The sequence below is a fragment of the Pezoporus flaviventris genome, unplaced genomic scaffold (genome assembly GCF_033815535.1).
Source record: "Pezoporus flaviventris isolate CSIRO_AGI_PZ_B2104156 unplaced genomic scaffold, CSIRO_AGI_Pfla_v1 ptg000007l, whole genome shotgun sequence".
Classification (NCBI taxonomy): Eukaryota; Metazoa; Chordata; class Aves; order Psittaciformes; family Psittacidae; genus Pezoporus; species Pezoporus flaviventris.
In genome coordinates, this window is record NW_026892555.1 from 86,202,621 (window position 1) to 86,222,113 (window position 19,493).

Here is a 19,493-nt window from a genome sequence, read left to right on the forward strand (position 1 = left end):
TTCAACGAGAACAACTGCAAATTCCTATGCTGCTTCTGTGGCCTGAACCTGTTTTAGATGTGAATAGCTAGACCTGTTAAAAAGCAACCCTAAGCAGTGATCTCTCTACTTTTTCAGTAAACAATACCAGAGTAACTATGCCGAGCTCTCTATCCTAACTTCTGTGTCATCAGTCAACACAAACTCGGGAAAAAAAGCCCCAAATAAACATGAAGGCATGTATTCATGTTCCCAGATTTACTGTTGCTGGACTTTCCCCTTTCTTACCAAGAGTAAATGGAGCCTCTAAAAGCCTGCAAGCACACGGGTGAGTAATGATGATAAAGTGAGTGTCCCTGGGGCTGCCTGAACTTCTTCCAGAAAGTAAAGTAAGAGCCCTGCCAAACTGTTCCATTTTCCCCCCCCTTGATGTTTTCAAGCTAAGAGGTTGGAAAACTTTGAAATTGTGTTTACAGTTTTGGAAAAGTCATATTATCCAATAGGGTGAAGGGAGAACAAAATGTTTATCTGGCTTCCTTTGTTTGTAAGCATCGCCTTTCCCCCTAAGCCACAGCTCCTGCCCTTCACTTCAGAGACAGCATTTCCAGTGTTCTGTGTTTTCCTCAAAGGTAAAAAGTAACCATCTTCCATGGTGTGGCACACGTGTAGGGATGTGACAGGGTTGTGTGCCTTTGTGTGCAGGCAGCTGCCAGCACAGCTGGCCTCGTCTCCCCCCAGAATAACCCTGAGAGACACTGATAAGACATTTTGCTCCTCCAGCAGTGACTATCAGCATCCATAAGGCAAAAAGATCATCACAGATGTTGAAAAAAACAGTTTAAGAAACAGAGCTGGAGGGGTTTGTTTCTCCTCCCCCCTCTCACTCCCAAGCAGGATAAAAATAGCTCTTGACTAAATGGAACAAAGCCAGATTTTCTGGTCTGATTATTTTCTACCACTGAACAATGCCCATTTATACTAAAGATAAAAAGCAAACTCTGCAATGAAACAGATGAGATCAGGGAAGAACTTTCAAGTGCAGGCTTGGAAGGAGTCCATGGAGGAAAGTCCCCATGAAATGCATTGCACTGAGTCTACAATTGGACTTTGGAGACAACTGCAGGCTGGACAAGTGGTCTAGTTCCTTCCAGAGAGCTTAAGTAGGTGGGTAAAAGCATAAACACAAAAGCAAAAAGAGTTCAAAAATATTAAGCCCCAAAACATGGTTAAACCTGTCTTTTTACTCAGTGGGATTCTCCAGTTAAGTGTTAAAAGCCATTGTTTTGGGTAACCGGGAAAACCAGATTAAAGAAAAATTATTCTTTGAAAAGATTAAAGAGGTAAAGCAAGCCAAAGTGCTCTTTCATTCTGAGTCAGCCCAGGCAAAGGCTGCAACATGTACCATACCTGTTTAAGGGGGTAAAGTACACTGCAGCCCGTGTTACTTGCTGAACCAGCATTTCAATTGTGGATTAAAGGTGAGCACGGCTATTCTAAAAGCAGAGGGAAGCCACACATGGTGAGATATAACAAAAAAAAAACAACAACCCAAACCTACATGATGCCAAAAGCAATACTTTGTACCAGTGGATGTGGGATGCACCTGCATCTCCAGCCCTTACCACCACCTCACAGAGGGCTAAACATTGTTTAATGTGCTTCAGAGAATTTCTTCTTACCAGTAGCTCTGGGCATTTGCTAAGTATTTGCTTCAATACATTTGCTTGAGACCTTAGCAGCAGCAGCTGGGTACCAGTAAGCAGCCAAGTTCCTTTCCTGAAGCAGTGCAGCCCATCCCACTGGGGCTGGCCACCTTCTTCACTGGAAGGAGGAGCACTAATCAGAGGCAGGCATTTTGAAGTGCAAATTCAGTATCCGAGAAAGGGATTAGAAAGCAGACTTTATTCCCCATACCTTTTAATTAGTTTTTTCATGAATGGAAGACACTGATGCCTAATTTGCCCTCGAGTGAAGGGGAATCAAGAAGGCCTGTGAATGCTCCAAAACCCATTGAAAATTCAGATAAGAAATTTCAGGGTAAGTAGGAAAGAAACATCTTTGCAACCAAAGGAAAGCCTCTGGATGGTCTGAGGAAGCTGGTATTTCCAGCACTAAAGGTTTCTCGCCTGGTCAAGCATCATTTACCTTGCTCATGTGTGCAATAACTTCTACAGAGAGGGAAGCCAATTTTCTCAACTCCCTCCCCCTCCAACCCCTGTACTCAATTCCTCCTTCATGGCAGTTGACATTGCAGCACCAAATGGGCCTGACTATTAGTACTGAGCAGGTCAAGAAGGTGCCATTGCAGGTCTGCAGAGGACAACTATTTCCCACAGCCACATTGGTGTCATCCTTCACACCTCATCCTACAGAAATGCTTTGGGATCCCCCACCCTTACAGCAGAGGGCTGGCAGCCAGCTGAACCCCTCTGCTCCGTATAGGATCTACCCTGACCAGCTGCTGCTCTTCATCCCCTCAGCTGCTGTGCACATGCCAAAGAGCCAAATAAAGGGAGCAGCTGCTGGTGTACCCTCTGGACAGAGATGAACCGAGACTAGCAACAAGTGATAGGAAAGCTGACGTATACAGAGCCATAAACAGGAAACGGGTTTTTCATAGGAGCATTGTGTTTGCTCCTGTAAATTTGTCCTGCTGAGGTGACCCAATGATGAGATGACACACAGGCACACTATACCGCTTCTCTCCTTCTCCCCTTTCCTTAGCCTTAAAAACAAAGCAGAGCTGCACCCCAGCCTGAGACCAGGAGCCTCGTGAGGAGCGGAGGGGTGCCGTCTTCCTGAACCTAGTCCCCCATGTACATCTAGTCACTAAGCCCAAAGCGAGGACTAGTGTTAATTCTCTCCCCCACAGCTCTGGCTACTGTGTTATCTGTACAAAGCTATACAGAGGGAAAAGCAATCTGTGAAGAATTGTTTGGGAGCGAAGGATTTTGAAAAAAAAAAAAAAAAAGGAAAAGGAAAAAAAGAAAGCAAAGTAAATAGTGACACTGTTATAGACACGTATACAGAGAAGCCTTTGTGTGCCACAGCAAGGGAGCCAGCAGAGATATCTCCAGCAGCTTACAGCAGCAGAGCAAACTAGGGTGGAATTAGCAACAAACTCACTGGGAGGCAATTTAATCACACTGCCCAAAGGCAGGCCCACTAAATCTTGCTGGTGTGTTTTCGAACACCCACTGCTCTTGGGTATTCTTTGATCACTTCCCTTGATGTGGAGTAGCTGTCTCTCCATCACTGCTAGACTATGGGATACCCCCAACAGTTTGGGATTAGACAGGTAAGCATTAAGAGCTCTTCCCTGCTTCTCTGCAGCCACAGAGAAAAGGCAGCTGGGTTACCACAAATGTCACTGGATTGTACCCTTGATAGTCTCATCATGGGCTGCATCCTCTGTTTCCTCTCCACAAGATCTCCAGCCCTTCCTATCTAGTAAGGGCTTTGAGATTAGCCCTCAAACCAGAAAAGCAAAACACAGGCAGAGGAGACCAGCACCCCTCCCACACACACTACCAGCCTAGGGGTGAAGCAAATGAAGTCCCACTGGGGTCAAATCCTGCCTGGCCAAAATGGGAAACCGAGTGAGTCCTTGACCACAGCTTGTGTGATGGTGGTCAGATGTTTTTAACCAGGCTGTTGCAGCTCAGCCAACTCCCAGTCATCCTACAAATGAGGTTATAAATACCTATTTTGTCAGCTGTGCTATAGAAGCAAGTTCCTCCGTTAGTGGAGAGAAAAATTAATCACTGTGAGAACAAGTCACTGAACTGTAATCAGACCTTTAGCATTAGCTGTCTTTAATAGACTGGTGCTCAGCAAGGAAGAGCTCAGCTTCCTCCAGGGCAAGCAAAGTGTATTACAGAGCTGTGTTGCCAAAGCTGTGGCTGCCTGGCTCTGTTTTGCTTGAAAAAATGGCAGCATTAGCATTTAACACATGTGTACCAGTAACCTGCAAAAGGTGCCAACCCTTATTTTTTATAGTCTCCTAAAGCAATGGATACCAGACATCAGGCATAGAAAGGTTTCAGAAAGCTAGCTCTGCATTTACCTGAAATTTATTATACTAATGACCCTGTACTCAGTCAGCGTAATCTGTGAAACATTCAAAATAAAGCCTCCAAGTGCCCTGGAAACCAAGATAAATGATTAAGGCCAGATAAGGGCAGAAGTTTTTCAGTGATCTTTTGCCACAGATGAATTCAGAGCTCAGCCAGCCTATTAGGTTACTGTAATTAAAGCATTCTGCTTTCTTTTATAGCAAAGCTTATTCATTTGAAATTGTGCATAAAAGCCTCACAGGATGCACTTTGGAATTGCCACAAAAGGTAATGAAAACAATGGGGCTGCTATTCTTGTAGACCAGCGCTAGTCAGGTTCTTCACCAGAAACGGGAGCAACCAGGTAGAAAATGAAACAGACCGTAATGCAAGATGTCAAGGTATACTCTGCAGAAAGACATTCTTCACTGAGACACTTCAGGACTTGCTGGAAGTTTCTGGCTATTGGCAGGGAAAAGCATTTGAGCAAGCAGCTCAGCCAGGGGAGCAGCAAATCCTCAGCATAGCTCCTCACCTTGTAGAGATTGCCACCAGCAGCATTCTGGTGTTTCATCCATTATTCAGTGGCTGCTGCCAGCTCTCATTCACATATATCACCTGGGCATAAATAAGTAAAATACCATACATACAAAACTATGACAGAGGAGAGCATTAAAAGCTAATGAGCAAGCAAGGTTCAGGCATTTGCTTCTACTGCAGTCTGACACTAACCATTTCACGGGCACATTCTGCTGGGATCCAGATCTTGGGCTATTTTTACTCACTTACACACCAGAGAAGACTTTCACCTTCTTTTACAGTGGCAATTGTCTTTTATTTATCTGGACTAATGCTCTCCCTAACCTATTCCAATAAATATTTTTTAAACACTAAAATAGGCCTATAATAACTTCCATTAGAAGTGTTTTTATGGACTTTGACGTGTTCCAACTTCCTGCTACTGCTTGCAAAAATCCTCGCAAGACAGGTGTAGTGTTAGCTCTTTTCTCAGGAGCAACCTAACAAATAAGGATAAATCTTTTCAGTGTTGTTTCACATTTACTGGAGATTTCTGCATCTGTAGGCTTTCTATGCTGCCTTGGCTCCAAGCTAGGCGCTTTCTATGCAGCCTTGGCTTCAAGCTAGGCTAAGTTCTGAAGTAGTAGATCCTGTTCAAAAGCCTATCTCATTAACCAAGGCAATAATTACAGCTAGACTTTGTGATCCTCATTCCTGACCTAATTCCAGTATCACTGTGCTGTTTCAGGTATATAAAACCACTCTGCATTCTCACATTAACAGCTAATCCTGGGAAAGGCTTCTGGATGCTACCCTACTCTAGAGGAAGATACTGCATAATGCTAACACATGCAGCTTGGTATATTACAAAGGTCATGGTTTCTTTCTTCCTCTTCTCAGAATCAGTAGCTCTCGGGCTCATACTACAGAGCTGCTGAAGCAGCACAGCCAAGCCACAGCCATATCCAAGATAGCCATAGCCCTTGCACTAAAACCAAAACCAAACCAAACCAAAACCACATACACTGATTTAATCATATAGAACCATAACTGACCAAAACTGGAAAACAAACATTAAGGAAGGAAAACCACAAAACAAATCACCAACAAAAAAACAACACATGCTTTTCTTTCCACCAGGAGTCAAAATTGTCTCTTGACCGCACAGTATTACAAAGAAAAGAAAAAGTAGTAAGAAATGGTCAGGGGTACTCTTAAATCAGTTGGCCTTCTCTAGTAGCACATTGTGTAAGTTATTGCAAAGTATTTTATATACTTTGTATATATTTTTGTATATACTGTATATATACAGAATATATATGTATATAGTAAGTATAAAAGTGTATGTATATACTTTTGTATATACTATATATACTTTTAGATACAACATATTGGAAAATAATTCTAGAATAAAAAGTAAACAATATTATTGCTTGGCTTTTGGACATCTCAACTTTCTGTTTAAATAAACCAAACCAGATCTTATAACAGCATATTCAAGGCACCAGATTCTTAACCCTGCTGAGAATGGAAGAAGTCCTGGATGATGAGAAATTCTGTCCTAGTGGGGAAGCTCCAGAAAAGCCAGTAGAACCATGCCAGAATTAAATCACCACAGAATTTAGCCCACTGCACTTTCCTATGAGGCCTTCTAGTTACCATAACCAAGCACTTGCTCTGGTGTTTCTAGAGCTACAGATCACAGCTTGGGACTGCACAAATAAAAATTTAAAAACACAAAACCATCTGCAAAAATCTCTGGAAACCCTTTATATTAAGATGGAGTGGTTCACCGTTTCCGTTAAATCTTAAAGAAAGAAGTCATAATTAACATATGTGCTCCCCAGGTGAAAGAACAAGATATGGCAGGGTAAACAAGATCATCTCAGGTGGCAAGGACCAGTGTCTCAGAAGCACCTGCTCACCAGTGAGCTACATCAATCCACTGCACAGGCAGATGCATGTCAAGATCTGCAAAGAGACAACAAAAACAGGCTGGAAATTAGTTCATCCTAAACACTTGTGTATACACCAAAAAGCTTTCATTCATGCTAGGGGAAAAGCTGTAGGCCTGTTTCTCATTCCAAAGCAATTAACCATCCTGCTCTTGCATGAGTCAGTTCACCTGGTCAGGGTAGAACCTGGATAGGAATAGATCCACTCTACCTGCACAAACTTTTCCTATGCAGCTGCTATGCAGCTTGACAAGCTCATTTCTCAGGAACACTCAGCACTAGGTATCTGCTTACCCTGCCACAGGGTCAGAAAAAGAGCAGTATAAAACATCAGATAGAGCTTGTCAGGGCTCACCAACTTGGGAATGGTTTCACAATTTCTCTTGGGCATAAAAGCTCTGCACCTTGCAGAGGATAGTTTTAATGGTGTGAATATCAGCAGGGGCAAGGGGAGACAAGATGTTCGCCATTGTTATTGCCTTAATAACATTCTCCAAAAAGCTCATGCTTCCACAGCTTGGCTGTGGGGAAAACCATCAGGTTTCTTACATTGACAGATGCCAAAGTGAAAAGCTGTATTAAGAGGGAACCCACACAAAGATTAGGAGAGACACGGATGTTTGGTTAAGGGCGCAATCTCACAAATACCATCTTTGCAGGAGTTGATTTGCTCAGTAATGTGATCAGTATCACCTGATGGCAGTTTATTCTCCATTTGGTTCTACCTGGATATGTTTCTGTAACATCAAACCACAGCTGGCACTATAAAAATACTTTATTTTTTTTAATATTACCAAAAAAGGAGGAAGCTACATAATCAGGGAGAGAGTCCCAATTTGAACACAGACTCCAGGTTTATTTTCCTAGGATGCTATGAATATTATACGAAGGCTAAAAAGACATTTGAAAATAAAGATTTAAAGTAGACCACTCATTCTCTATTAAGGCCAGTCAAGACAAGGTACAGTTACAGTGCAAAAAAAATAAAAGGAGGATATGTTTTAAGATGAAATTGGCCTGATGTTTAGGAATGCAAAATAGGAAATGGGGCTTCACCAGACACCAGCCTCTTGCCTCAAACATGCTCTCTGCATATTGTCAAGATCTCTTTCCCAGCTCTTGGAATACATCCTGTATCACTTACTGCTAATGAAACCCTGAGGGGTTTTGAATTTAATACTGTAACATGAGAAGACTTCTTGGAAGCAAAAAAAAATTATAGCAAAGGCACCCAGGCTTTAACCAAATAATTAATCACAATAGGCCAGATTCCCTCTGGAAGCAGAGCCCTGCTCAGTGCAGCATCAAATAGACATCACCTCCAGATGCATGGGAAAGCTCAGTCCAAGTTTGAACAGAGCAGAAGCAGTCCAGGGAGAGCTCTTATTTATACTGTTGGCCTAAAATCCCACAAGACCACCATGGGCACAGGATCAATGAAGCCCACATCATTCCCCGACTCACAGCAAGGAAAGAGAAGTTAGAAATGGGTTCAGGAGTTTGCCAGAAGTTTCCAGGCTAACAGAAGATTTACCACCAACCAGCTGTAACTGGAAACTAGCCCATGGTCTCCATGAAGACAGAACAGGCCTTTTTGTTGGATATAGATATAACTGCATAGGCAAGTGCTTCTAGAATAGATGCAGCAATAGAACGATTTCGTTTTTAGAACTTGCCTTGGTTCTGCTCGTGAAATAAACCAAACTGACAGAAGGAGACCGCTCCAAGGGCTTCTGCCAATATTAGAGTGTCATTAAAACAGACAATTGCCTCTCTACATAGTGTTATTGCCCTGGCAACTAGTCTACATGTCTGTGGAACAGCTTGAAATAGCACAAGTTAGCAAGACCTTAGCAAGTAATCCAAGTTTGCCCCTGTAGAGAAAGGCAGCACATTGTCTTTATAACACCTGAAGTGCCCCACAGGCTCTTTTTGGGCTCTGTGAGCAGGGCTTGAGAGGATGCAAAGGTCATTGCTCTTGCACTCTGTGCGCGGCTGTGGTCCACCTGCCTGGTGTAGCACTGACACAACAAATAATAGCTGCTGTGTTCAGGGCAGCTACAGTTTTTGCATTCAGACACAGATTTGTAGCCAAGATGCAGATGGTATCATTATCTGCTTTTCTTTGGTTTTCTGAAGAAGCGTACGTTTAAGCAGTATTAGGATGAGGGCCTGTCACACCATGGTTTGCCTGAAATTACCATTATCTCTAAAGGACATGTCACAATGTCAAGATGGAAAGACATTTGGTAGCATTTTACCCAGTCAACAGAACAGAGCACTATCTAAGAAGGTTAACAAAAGAATAGATGAGGCAGAACACCAATCCAGGATGGAGCAGGGGAAATGTCATAATAACAACACAAAAGGTTCGGGAATACTGTTTGCCTTGTGTTCCCATTCCTACAGGACAATGTGGAACAGCTTATATGCAAGGCAAGAGGCATTTCCATACATCACAGCTATTAGCTTGGGGTTCTTAATTTCATAAGGAATGTTGGGCCATCTTTATAGTCAAAGATAGTCACTGGTAAATATAGAACATGAGCAGGTACCTCCTGGTTCTCTTAAGCCCCACAGCGGGCTGGATCTCAGATCAGTTTCCATCAGTCAAGCCTCTGTCAGGTGACATATTAGATTTACACCACCTGTAGCAGAGATCCCCGTCTGCCTTGCCAGCTCCAAGAGCCCAATGACAAACTCTAAGGTTGGGAGCTATTTTAATGGGAGCATGCAAGAGCAGGAAGAGATAAAAGATAAAGTTTCATTAAAGCATCCAGTGGAGCAGAGCTTTCTCTCCTGCCCGTGGACACTAACAAATAATGATCACATTTCTACCAATAACTAGCAGGTGCCCTAGGCCACCAGACCATGCTACCCAGGACAAAAATACAGTGTCAGGCAGCTGCTCCATCTACTGGATTAAGCCTACAGCTAAAGCAGTTTAGTTCAAAGCATACGTCATGAACGCATAGCCCTCTGTGTCAGTGAGTGAGTGAATCATAGCTATGAATAATTTTAGCAAGCCCCAGGGAGGTCATAAGTACTATAGAGGTCCTAGAGTTGTGGGCGAGTTGAGTCATTGGAATGGAGAATAGGAAGAAAAAAAAATGGTAAGGCCACAGGCAGGCTGTTGGTGTCCAGTCTATTCTCTGATCAGTCAGGCATTTGAAAGTTAATTTGTGAAGTAATGTGACTGAAGTCAAACCATAAATGAAGTTCCTTAAAATATATAAACAAATTAGCATTGATGATGCTGTTTCTGGGTTTCTAGGGTATGCGGAATGTCAAGTGACTGATGATACATACAGAAAGCCTTGCAACAAAGGAGATCAGTATTTGCTGAAACAGAGCACACCATGGAGTTTTGCTTTTGACAGAGCTGAATGCCAGCGTGTTCAGTCTTCTGCACTGATAGAAGCAGTGGGCTAGGAGAAGATAAATTTTCCTGAATCACTCCACAACCTTGTATGGTCATTTTTATGAGCATGAAATAGAAGGAACTTTTTTAGTTTTTAAATACAGTCACTTTGCATAGCTTTCAGTGGCTGCACTTCAGAGATGTAAAATGAAAAGCTCTAGCCTTAACTGCCATTGAAAATAAAAAGCTTCAGGAAAAGACAGATACACCTTTTTTTACAGTGACCATCACTCTTGGGTACTGGGTAGGATAATTCAAATGATATACACTGGGGAGATTTGCTTTGTTTCTTTTACTCTCAGGGCAGATTGCATTTCTTCTTATAAAAACTCAGAAACCCAAAGTGTGACTGAAATGAAAGTTGGGACAAGGCAGACTACTAATGAAAGTGTCAGTGTAAAGTGCATCTGATAGAGTCAACTTCTCTATCAGTTGAGGCAAACTCACCTATAAAAAGAGACTACATAGACAGCAGCTGCTAATGTGTATAAATGTTGTTAGCCATATCATAGTTATGAAAAGATTTCTTGTCGAAGCAGATCTTGTTTAGTGAATCAAGGACCAAGAGATTCCGATTTTTATTTCCTGCCATGATGAGGAAATTATGTGACATTGGGTTAGCTGTCATTTCCCCGTCTGTGTGGTAGTTATTATTGTTACAATGCCCTTATCACAGCAAGATCACTTGCATCCTGAGATGGAAGTTTCAGCATAAGCATAATATAGTAGTATTCTTAAATGAAACTATTTACAGCACTTGCAAATTAAACTGTCTTCTTTACCCACCAGAATACGGTTAAAACCATGAGAGATGTCAGTGAAAGGAATTTCTCAAAATTTGAAAGAAAAAAAGTGTGACCTTCCTGAAAGTTGCTGTGATGGGAATTATCTTTTGGATCCTGGATATCAGTGTAGCTGTTTCACCTGCTGCTTTCCCAATTTGGTGGGATCTGCTGAGGACAACCAGCTTTTGTCCTCATTTAGGCTCTTTGGGTTAGAAGCTGAGACAAAGGATTAAGAGTAGAGGTAGGTCTTCCAGACTGCTTTGATGATTTGAAAACACAATTTCTGGCCAGCCACAAGGGCCTGTGCTGGCTGCCTGCATTTACATCCTCATTCCTAACACCTGAATCATAGTGGTAACAATGACATTACCCAAAAGGACTGCATGAGATGACTCATGCAGCATCCATACCTGCACAGGGATTCATGGCCAAGTGCCCCTTCCCCATATCACTCTTGTGCTTGTCCTTCTGCCCCAGTTCTCCCTCTTATTTTAGTGTTTATTTCTTTATTGTATCTGGTCCAACAAGACTGCAAATGCTAGCCCTCCACATGTGGTTGTAGGTCTCTGGGCTGTCTCATGATAATAGACAACTATAACAATCCTGCAGCAGCACAGCCCTTTCTCTGCAAAGAAAATCCCTCCCAAACCTGACTAGCAAAGTACAGGTCAAGCACTGAGGCAGGAATCCAAGTCAAACCAAAGTGCTCAGTATTGTGTTACATGTCCTCACAGATTTTACTCCCACTGCCTCAAAGTGATTGGCAGAGATGTCTATCAGAAGGTATTTGAGAGACAGCTATATCAAAACACAGGGATGACACATCCACAGAGCCTCTTTTGATATAAATAGGATGTCATCATAATTCTTTGTTACATGCGATGGTAAATGCCACTTAAGATTATTAACTTTGCAGTATCACCAGTGGTATAGTAGAAAAAAAACAGGGCACTTACACTTAAAACACAAGATGCTGCCAGTGTTCTGTAGCCAGGGATTGCTTTGTATCTTGTGGATTTCATAATTAAAGATGATGATAAAGGACTATCCTTTGAGGCTTACAAGCTCCTAATAAACTTGATTCTGTGCTGAGAGTTAGCAGAGCCTGATACCGTTCTTGAGCAGTCTGTGCAATGTGTACGCAGCTCAGTGAATTTACTGAGGGTGAACTTGGAGTACATCACATTGCTTCCCACCTTCTATACTAACTCCTCAGAAACTGATGACCACCCTGTCAATTTAGGAAGAAGGTCCAGGCCAACAGACTGTGGTTATTGGTATGGTATCTTGGACTTACTCTAGGGGAGTAAATGTCAAACTAACACTGTTCATGGAGATCATTTAACTGCAAAAAAAATCCAACCAAAAAACCCAAATGCCACCACCACTGCAACAACACAAAGACCCCCACAACTACAAGAACAACAGAAGACCAAAAATCCCCAAACCCTAGCAACAGAGGCAGAATGAGGGTAAGCCGCCCAGATTCTCACTTACTCCTTCCTTGACCCAGCAGAAATTAATCTTTGACTCAATCCCTCACCAAGCTCTCTGCTAAGAGGGCTCTCAATAGTGCCAGATATCAAGCACGGATCAGTGCTATAGATATCTCATGATCTAAAAGAGTCCATGGCGTTTTGTGCTAGCTGAGGTGATGGCGAGCTCAGCATCAGGTGCACAGGCAGTGCTGTGGAGTGCAAGCCTGAGGTGCAGGAGCCAGGCCCAGAAAGCCCCACTTTAGATACTGCCATAGTGTGTGGGGGCAGATCGAGTGTGGGTCTGGTACACAGGCCAGGCTCAGCTGGAGCCTGCCCCAGGAACTTGCATCTGGTGGGGGAGGTTGGGGTGCTCTTTGCAAACAGATGATTTTGTGCCCATTAAACCACACCTTGTTTACACCTGCACAAGTCAATGAACAGCTGTTGCCATTAACATCAATATTCAGGGTGATATTTTGAACCCAAAGCATTCCCTTAGGCATCCAGATGCACCCTGAGCTGTCTTCTCCAAAGATGCTACAAACTCTGCAATCCATGCTCTTGCTGCCACTGTCCTGCAACATTTGCTTACCTTTCCTGCCTATACACAGCAGGATCATTGAAGATACTGTTCTCTTCCTCAGCACTGAGACAATGCTTTCTTTGAAATCTATCCAAGAAAACAGTACCATCATGTGTGTGGCACAACCTACACAATCTCAGCCAGAGGACAGTTAGTATAATGCATACCCTCACTGCTACTTCTTAGGCTAGGATTTAAAAACCATTAATGTTAGTGCAAGTACTGTGCCATTCTGGAGTACTGTGTGCACTTCTGGTGTCTTCAGCATAAGAAGGACATGAAGCTTTTGCAGCAAGTCCAGCGGAGGGCCAGGAGGATGATATCACAGGCAGGAGCGCCTCCCCTATGAAGACAGGCTGAGAAGGTTGAGGCTGCTCAGCCTGGAGAAGAGAAGGCTGTGTGGAAACCTCATCGCAGCCTTCCAGTATCTGAAGGGGGCCTGGGGAGGGACTCTTCCTTAGGGACTGTAGTGATAGGATGAGGGGTAATGGGTTCAAACTTAAACAGGGGAAGTTCAGGTTAGATACAAGGAAGAAGTTCCTTACTGTTAGGGTTGTGAGGCACTGGAATGGGTTGCCCAAGGAAGTTGTGAATGCTCCATCCCTAGCAGCGTTCAAGGCCAGGTTGGATGAAGCCTTGGGCAGCATGGTCTAGAGTGAGGTGCCCCTGCCCATTGCAGAACTAGATGATCCTAAAGTCCTTTCCAACCCAAACCGTTTTGCGATTCTAAGTCTCATCCCAATTAGACATGCTCAAACACATTTCTGTCAGATAAGCTGGTGCACACAATACAGTGTTTATACAATTTACAGGACAGCTAGATCCAGAAGCATGTGTCCAGGTGGTAGAGATAAGCAATAATTGATCTGCAAGAGCCTGCTAAAAAATAGATGCTAGTGTTATAAGCATTTTCAGTCTGGTTTCAGGAAGATCTTTGCGTCTTCCTAATCACAGCAAAAAACCCCAATGCTCTGTTGATACACACAGCACTCCTTGCAAAGCAGATCTGTGTGTTAAGCTCCAGATGGACCCGGTTGCTTCTCCTCAGGGGCTGCCATGCAACCCTTCACCTGATTCATTGTGAAACCCTCCAGACCCAAGGACTGGTTTACACAAAATAGTTCCCACTAGTTTAACTACAATCAGCTATTAAACTGATTCAGTTAATCCTTCAGAAACTCCTTTGGGGAGACAGTTGAATTCATTTATAACAGTTACAGCTTAGAGCAATTTACCTTTTAGTCAGGAAGTTAATTGTGATACCAATTTAAAACTTCAAGTTAATAAACTACCAAGCTCAGACATACTTGCTATCAGACAAAATTGGGTTTACAGTTGTCCTTCCAAGTGATGTTTCCCATAGCTGATTACAGTTAAGTTAGTTCAACTGTTTGGACAGACCAGCCCAAAATCCACTGCTGCAATGACATGGTCTTTGCTTTCAAACGTTGAGCAATGCACAGATGAATGATCTATCTGTCCCTCTGGTAAACAATAGGGTAAGGCAGGCAGCACTCAACCCTTTTTTTTGTTTTTATAAACAAGACAAAGTCCCAGCTCAACACACAGAAGATGTGTTGAATCGCACTGCAATGGCAGCAAGGAACAACTTGAGCTGCAGATTTTCCTTTCAGTCCACTAACCCACACAGCTCCTCAAAGACCTCAAGCTTTAAGTACAGGACATTTACCAAGCACTGGGTTTCACCTACATATTTTTTTGCTGTGCTCGTCCCAGACACTAATTACGGTCTTGTCTGTGTGGTGGAACTACACCCTAGGAACAAACCTATTAGCAACTTGCATGATACACAAGGGTACAGGCTCATGTTTCCAAAAGCTTGGAGCTGACATTGCTAAAAAGAAGTTGAAATAAAGGAAGCAGTACAGCTAAAAGCAAGTGCTCCTGGTATGATGATCATCCCAAATTAGTTTTACCCCTGACCAGCACCTTCAGATTAATTACCTATAAATTCTAATTAAACAAACAATAGAATAAAATTAAACACCACCAATGAAACAAGATTTGGTCTCATTTCTAGGATAGGAAAGGAGCAGCTTGGGAGACAGTCCCTATGCTCTCACCTGATGCAGAAATAGGCAGCATTGAGTCCCTTTGCTTACTTAGCTAGAATTGTTTAATCAGAATATTGCCTGCTGCAGAGTCAGCAGAAGCAGCCTGGGACTCACTGGCAATCCAGTTTGGGGAACAAGGTGGCCCCAGGTCAAGCTGCTGTTAAAGAGACAGAAAAGCTTACATTGCCTGGGTGGCAAAGCAAGGCTCACTGTTGGCAGACCTCAAGCTTCTGCCACTGCACAACTGCTTGCCAGGATTGCGGCAGGGAGACAAAGAGCTTTTGGAGCTGCTTTCCTTCACGGCTCTGCTCTTCACTACCAGAAGGAGAAAATGAGGATGAGGAGATTAAAGCAGGCTGAGCAAGCACACATGAGTGTTGCAGAACACTGCCGCACTACGCAGGGGACAGTCTTCAGTCTAAGGAGAATCTGATGCCCAGAAGGAAACAAAATACCTTCACAAGAGGTGAATGGCTCCTTTCACACCTTTTCTATCACACTTACCTTGCACCTGCCTCAGTACAGCTGTGCAGGGCATAAGCTGCTCTCTTCCTGGTGTCCACTGCCACCTGCTCTGCTTCTCCCTGTAAAGGTTTTTATAGGACTTTTTCTGTACATTACGGGATCTGATCTGGGTTTTACAGCTTCTTGGAAGTAGTCTTCATGCTGCTCCCCCAGCACGGGCAGTGCCTACGTTCAGCATTTCTGATGTATTTCGGCTCGGTGATCAGGTGGTAGGTTCTTTCTCAATTTCATCACCAGTTGAGGAATCTTTTCCATTCTATGAGCGCAAGTTTTTAAAGTCCCATACTATTTTAGGAGGGCATCAGGTGTCACAGCTATACACCAAGATATGTTAAATTTCATTTTGTTTCAGCTTAATTTCTTTTCGGAGTTCAGGTTAGCTTCAGTTTTCCCTGGCTTGACTTTTTTTCTGGGGTCCCTGTGCTGTCCTTGCAGAGAACTCTGCTTCATTGCTGCTGTTTGCCTGTCATCAGCACTGCATGACATGGCAGTTTCATGAATGTGACTGTTGTGAGCCTAACTACTTCAGTTTTGTTGGGGTTTGTTTTTTTTTTAGCTTTTAGTGGGCCACTTAGTAGAATAAGTGGTCTATAAAGTTTAAGTGTGAAAAGATCCTCATCATCTACTTACACAATGCTAGCCTGCGCTGCTGAAACCTGCTCCTCAACTGGTCTATGGCAGTATCACAGGGCAGTAAAGAAAGAGCTGCTGAAGCTGAACCTGCTCCTTTCTCAGGCCACCCACTTCTGCAAGGCACGCTGCATCTCCATGCAGTCTTCTTTGCTGTAATGCTCAAGGCCTGATGGATGGTCCTGTGCCCATCCATACTGGCCATCAACTGCCTTTCAAAAAATCAATTCAGACACAAACAAGGGAGCCTATCATCCTGCACATTCATCTGGCATGTGTTTACCAGGAGCATGCGAGATGTCTCAGGGTTGAACCCAGCCTCATTTAGCTTTGTAACTCTCTCTTTTTTCATCCATGACTCTTGTCAAATATTATAAACACTCAAAGATCCCCAAGAACGAGCCACCGTGCTCTCTCACCCTCTAATTATATTTGTGGCATTACCTCTCACATCCAAACCCTCCCATGTGCTTAAATATGCTGACACCCAAGCCTGCCTTACACAGCATTGCAGAGACATCCTGCACCCATGCTGAGGGCAGCCTGCTTCTCTTGTACAGCCAAAATCTGTAGGGCAGGTGTCACATTCCTGGTCACACCAGCTTAGTTAAGACTAGGCTGAGAATGGCTCTTATTTACTCTCCTGTCATGAAACTATTACACCAGTGGCAGATGAACCACAGCCTTGTTGTTCTCTGCCCACTCTGAAGGCAATTCCTGCAAAAGCTGCCTTTGCCAGCCTTACACAGATGTGCTAGCTCTTCTGAGACAGGGAAACTTCCTACAAAGCACCTTCAGCCCCTTTCTACCCATTGCACTGACATGAAATAACATGAACAACATACCCAGAGAGAACTGGATATGTAAGAACAAAAGAGAGAAGCAGCAATCCTTGGGTGAGGCACTTGCAGGTAAGTATGCAGTAAAAGTATGAGAAGCTCTCTGGCAGACTTCACGGTGTGACTCACTTTGAGGCAGCACAGAGAAAGGGCTACTTTTCCTCCATGTAAATGAGGAGGAAACTCAAGTTTGTGGAAGAACTGCCTGAAAGGACAGGGAGCTCAAATCCCTACAGTAAAGCCACCAAGCAGGGCTAGGGAGACTCTGGTTTTCCATTAGAGACACAGACAGCAGCTCTTCCTGAATCACTAATACAGCATCTGAACAATACAGCATCTTGAGCAATTCTTGCCACTACCTTGCAGCCTAATCCATAAGACTGCCATGATTTACAGAGGCTTTTCTTTACCTCTTGAACAGAAAAGTGAGAGCCAACCACTAAATGGTTCAGCATCCTGCACGGCTGCTTGGTATTCATTTGTTGGGTACAAACAGTACAAAGTACCAAGGAAGAAACAGACATCACAGCTGAAGGAAGGTGGTGTACAGATGTGCAGAACGAATCATATTTCCTGCAGACAATAGGAACTGTTTGTTTAGCTATCCGCCTTCTTGACCAACATAGTTTTGAGACACAATGTCTCATGTCCTGGTTTTTATACAAACTGCATCAGGAAATACTTCAAATAAAAGAAGTGTGGACTTCTGCTGGGGTGGTTTTGGTTTACGAGCCTTTAAAAATAATGTAAGTGACTGGCAATCCAAAACCAGCAGGTTTGATGGATTTTTCAGTTCAAAAGATCTTTGTTTATTGTCTGTATTAAACAAAAGGCAAACTGCCATCTTAAATGGACACAGCCTCATGAGCTTGCAGTAGGCTTGGTTCTGGATCTGTTTTCTTCTAGCAAAGAAGTTCCTGCCTTTAAGCCAAAGGAGAAAATATTATTCCTCACCTCAAAAGAGTCTCAACTGCCACCCAGTGGAATTAGAAATCTCTGCATTATACCAGTTGATCCTACTGCTTCCTCATCACTCCTGGCTACAACATTTTAGTGACCAAAAAGACTTGGTTTATCTGCAGTATTTCCTGCCTATAGATCATTTAGCACTTCAGAGAAGCATCACCATTTCCATTTTTCAAAAGGGAAACTGAAGCACAAAGACTAAATGATCTGCCCAGTCACACTGCAAGCCAGAAACAGAGCAGACCAGAACTCGTCACAGTGGATGTCCTAAACATGGTTGGTTTCCAATCCAAAGATGACCTTATGGTTTCATAGTTTGAAGAAGAGGAGACAGAGCAGGAGGAGACAAACACAGTGGGGGCTGGGATTAAGCCTGTCACATTTAACCTGGACAACTGGTTGGCCAGTTCCCTCCTCTTTGTGTTCTTCTGTGTTTCCTTAAAACTAAAAAGAGCAAGCAATCTGGTTTAAGAAATCCTGTGCGACCTGCTCTAGGTGAACCTGCTTTGGCAGGGGGGTGCACTAGGTCATCTTCAGAGGTCCCTTCAACCCCATTCTGCAATTAGGAGATGCCTGCAGGGATTTTGCAAGCTGTCACCAGTAATTTTTCACTCTAGGAGAGCGAGCTCCAGTTACTTCAAGACAGACCTAGACATATGGCAGGCTGTAGAGAGGAAAGATGCAGAGCTGTCTCTACTGCTGTCAGTGCAACTTCCTGCTATTGCAGTGGGCAGCCAGAAAGTCAGAGGTACTATGGGTAAAGAGGAAATCCTACACAGAGCCGGGCACAGGCCTTACAAAAACGCAGACTGAAACTGTCTTTGCATGAGGCTATGACCACCTTGTGTGCAATAGGAACATAACCTATCTATCAGGTCTCATAGGGGCCCTGATGTACAACAGTCCCTCCTTTGTCCACCTACAATTAATATAAGCTTTAAGCCTCTATGACCCTTTTCAGTGAAGGAACAGTATAGCTGGAATATTTGCTCCCCATCCTACACAGAACACATAGTTCTGAGCTGCAACTCTCTGATAGCAGGGACAAGAGCTGTTAAATGCCAGAGACTGGGAAGGCCTGTAAAAATTGGTAGTGACAGAAAGAGCAGGTATTTATTTTTAAAGACGGTGTGCATGCATGCATGCATTTGCACATATATGCATATATATGTTGATTGGAAGACGAAGAACAATGTCACATATACAAGAGATCAAACTCTGAAAAAGTAAAGCCTAACCTTCTCTCACTTAACTTAAAATGGCAGGATATTCATGTAAACAAGTTGTTTTTCAGAAGAGGAACACTTTGTGCCTTCTGCTATGCTGCTGAACAGTACTCAGCAAGCAATAATCATCTATAAGAAGTACAGATCTTTTCAGATCTTTTCTATAAGCCTACATCTTCCTCCTCGAATAGATAGTTAGATTTGAAAAGCACATCTCCAAAGCCTCATCTAGAGATCCAGGTAGCTCAGAACACAAAACAGTGACCACTGGGATATTAGGGATTCAGGGAAGGATACTCAGCAGCCATCAACTCAGACTATTCTTGGTCAAATGGGAGCCTTACCTTTCAACCCACTTTTGAATTTGCTGTGCCTTCACTCCCTTTAAAAGGGAAGGTGCAGCAGTCAGTGAGCCAGAGGTGAATATGCATATTCAGCTGTTCACCAAGGTCACTGA